The sequence below is a fragment of the Carlito syrichta genome, unplaced genomic scaffold (genome assembly GCF_000164805.1).
Source record: "Carlito syrichta isolate Samal-C Ts95f unplaced genomic scaffold, Tarsius_syrichta-2.0.1 Scaffold127469, whole genome shotgun sequence".
Lineage (NCBI taxonomy): Eukaryota > Metazoa > Chordata > Mammalia > Primates > Tarsiidae > Carlito > Carlito syrichta.
The window spans coordinates 30,299-34,472 of NW_007071565.1; positions in this window are offsets into that span (position 1 = coordinate 30,299).

Here is a 4,174-nt window from a genome sequence, read left to right on the forward strand (position 1 = left end):
AGCGGGCCGCCGCCGCCGCCGTCGCCATGGACACGAGGGCGACTCCCATTGGAGCACCGTTCTGGGGGCGGGGCATTCCCGGGAGCCACACCCACTCGGGCGCCGAGGCCATCTGTGGCGGGTGCCGACGACGTAAGTCCGCCGTGCTAGCGGCGTAAGCGCAGCGGAGCCCGCGGGCCTCCTGGACGGGATCCCCCGGTGCATCATGGGACTTGCAGTCCTCCGGCCTCGAAGCCGGCTCGCACCACCCCGCCCCATCCTTCCCTGAACCTTCGGGCTAACCCTGCGTTCGAGACAAATAGCTGCTTGCCCTTTCTCGATTCCTTAGTAACCATGCCAGGAGCAGTCTCTGCACGGGAGAGGGACGGCCATGATAAGACCACGTGTCTTCCAAGACTTTCCCCTGGGGAGCTGAGACAGCTCCATTGACTAAGGATGAACCAAGCCGGGCTCGGTGGCTCCGCCTGTAATCCCGCGCCTTTGGGAGGCTGAGGTGAGTGGATTGCCTGAGCCCGCGGGTTCGAGACCCGCCTGGGCAGCGAGACCTCATCTCTACCATAAATCAAAAAATCAGCCGGGCGTGGTAGCGCATGCCTGTAATTCCGGCTACTTGGAAGGCTGAGGCGGAAGGATCGCCGGAGCCCAGCGGGTCGAGGCTGCGGTGGCCGGGAGCGGCCACTGCACTCCAGTCTGGGCGACAGAGTGACACTCCAACTAAAAAAATAAATAAATAAATAAATAAAAGGATGAACCAAACCGTCATATCACAGTTCCCCTTCGCTGCCGCCTCTTCTGACATCCACCCACTTTGACTTCTGCTCATCACCTCCACTCAACTCAGCCCAACTTGTCACTCTAAGATTATTCTGTGTGGCTAAATCTAGAGGACATTTAAAATTTTTCCAACCTCTAAAAAGACATGGACATTTCCTAATTCACAGACTTCTTGATCTTTCTTCAGCATATGATACTCTCATATGGAATACTCCTCCTGGAATGCTACTCTGGACACTGAGTGTTCTTGACTTCAGGACACTCATTGTTCTCACTGTGTTGACAAATAATTTAGTGTTCCAGGGACTGTTCTAGAACCTAGACCGTCATTTCTTGCATGAATCGCCACCATTCAGCCACCTCTTACTTGGATGCCCTGATTCTATTCTTCATTCCATCCATCCTCCTCATTGCAGCTTGAATAGCCTTCCTAAAATGTAAATCTTGTTACTCTACAATTAGGCATTCTTCAAGGTTTCCCACTAGATTAAGTCCAAACCTTATTATATGAGGCCCTGCATCAAGAAGCAAGCAAAATTACATTAATTTTAATTTTAATCTTTTGAGTTGGAGTCTCACTCCGTCTCCCAGGCTGGAGTATAGGGGCACGCTCATGGCCACCACAGCCTCGACCAGCTGGGTTCAGGTGATCCTTCCAATTCAGCCTTCCAAGTAGCTGGAATTACAGGCATGCACCACCACATACGGCTAATTTTTAAATTTTTGTAGAGATGAGGTTTTATCGTTGCTCAGGCTGGTCTCAAACCTGTGGGCTCGGGCAGTCCTCTCAACCTCGGTCTCCCAAAGTGCTGAGATTAAAGGCATGAGCCACTGCACCCGGCAAATTTTTTTGTTTTTTGAGTTGGAGTCTGACTCTGTCACCCAGACTGGAGTGCAGTGGCTGCTGCTCCCGGCCGCCGCAGCCTCGACCTGCTGGGCTCCGGTGATCCTTCTGCCTCAGCCTTCCAAGTAGCCGGAACTACAGGCGCGCGCTACCACACCCGGCTTTAAGTTTTTAAAATTTATTGTGGAGACGAGGGCTTACTAAATTGCCTGGGCTGGTCTCGAACCCGTGGGCTCAGGCAATCCATTTGCTTTGGCCTCCCAAAGTGCTGGGATTACAGGCTGAGCCACCAAGTCAGGCCCAGATAATTCTTAAAAATTGATTGTAGAGACAAGGTCTTGCCAAGTTGCCCAGGCTGGTCTCAAACCCCTGAGCTTAGGCAGTCCTCTCACCTCCATCTCCCAAAATGCTGGGATTACTGGCATGAGCCACTGAACCCGGCCTTAAAATTTTTTTATGGGCTGGGTTCAGTGTCTTAGCCTGTAATCCCAGCTCTTTGGGAGCCCGCGGGTTTGAGACCCACCTGGGAAACTTAGCAAGATCTCATCTCTACAATAAAAAAAATTAGCTGAGCGTGGTAGCACACGCCTCTAGTTCCAGCTACTTGGAATGCTGAGGCGGAAGGATCACCGGAGCTCAGCAGTCGGTCGAGGCTGCGGTGGCTGGGAGCGGCCACTGCACTCCAGTCTGGGTGACAGAGTGAGACTCCAACTCAAAAAAAAATTTTTTTTAGCTGGGCTCAGTGGCTCAGTCTGTAATCCCGCACCTTGGCTGAGGTGAGTGGATTGCCTGAGCCTGCGGGTTCGAGACCCGCCTGGCAACTTGGCGAGACCTCATCTCTACAATAAATCAAAAACTAGCCAGGCGTGGTAGCGCGCGCCTGTAGTTCCAGCTACTTGGAAGGCGGAGGCAGAAGGACCGCCAGAGCCCAGATCAAGGCTGTGGTGGCTGGGAGCGGCCACTGCACTCCAGTCTGGGTGACAGAGAGAGACTCCAACTCAAAAATATATATATATTTTTTTAATGTATTTATTTTTTGTAAAGACAAGGTCTTGCCATGTTGTCCAGGCTGGTCTTTAACTCCTGGCCTCAAGCTACCCTCCCACCTTGGTCTCCTAAAGTGCTTGAGTTACTGGTGTGAGACACCGTGCCTAGCTGATTCACTCTGGAGTCTCACTCTGTCACCCAGGCTGGAATGCAGTGGCACACTCAAAACCACCGCAACCTTGACCTGCTGGACTCAGGTGATCCTTCTGCCTCAGCCTTCCAAGTAGCTGGAATTACAGGCATGTACCACCATGCCTGGCTAATTTTTTTAAATTTATTGTAGAGATGAGGTCTTGCCAAGTTGCCCAGGCTGGAACACATCGTCTTCTTAAAGATTCACATAAGCTGGGCATGGTGGCATGCGCCTGTAGTTCCAGCTACTTGGAAGACTAAGGTGGAAGGATTGCCTGAGCCCAGCAGGTCAACGCTGGGGTGGTCGTGAGTGAACCACTGCACTCCAGCCTGGGAGACGGAATGAGACTCTAACTCAAAAAAAAAAAAAAATTAACAATGATAATAATTTTTTAAAAACCAAGGTAGAACAAAGCAATGAGATTAAAAAAAATTCCCAGATTGCGTCTGATGCAGGCAGGGGAGCAAGGACTTAGCTATGAATTTTATGAGATGCCCCCATCAACAGGAGTGTCTAATCTTCCTGGGAAAGACCCCCAAGAGTTGGCTGAGGCTCAGGGGCTGTGAACTGACATGTTGTCTGGTGGCTGCCTGTGTTGTGGTCCCAACTCCCCTGACCTTGGACAAGGGACTAAGTCTATCAGTCTCCACCTCTTCAGTTGTGAAATGGGGTTATCAAGAAGCCCTGCACCTGGGAAACAGGGAGGACACTGTTTTCACGAGATGATTCATGTGAGGCGCATTCAGCTCAGTGCTCAGCGCTGGAGAAAAGCTCACAGTGGCCAGGGAGGTGAAGAAGTTTGGCATCTGGATACAGCTGGAGGGCCAGAGGGTGGAAGAAAAAAGGCAGTGGCGGGTACTGGGAGAACAAGCAGAGAGGCCTAGAGCAGAGGAGGGGCAGCCCTGTGCTGGAGGCGCACGGACTGTCTGTCACTTTGCTAATATCTGATAACAAAGGAAGATATCATATACAGAGGGTGCCCAAAAAATGCATACACATTTTAAGAAAAGAAAAAACTGTATAAAAATTAAAATTGCAATCGCAAGACATGTTCAAAGTGGTTACCATCAGTATCCAGACACTTCTGGTTATGGTGAACTAAAAGCAATACATACATAACATCTCTTAAAATGTGTATACATTTTTTGGTGTCCCCGGTATAGTCAGGAGGGTGGAACTCTTGCACACATACCCTTCTGAACACCCCTAGGGCTTGGCATCTTTGGGGCTTGTCCAAGAAAGGAGAGAGGAAGAAAAGACATTCATGAAGTCTCATTCATTAGATTTATTCCAAGGTTCCTCCTTTCTTTTGTTTGTTTTTTTTTGAGTTGGAGTTTCACTCCATCGCCCAGACTGGAGTGCAGTGGCTGCTCCCG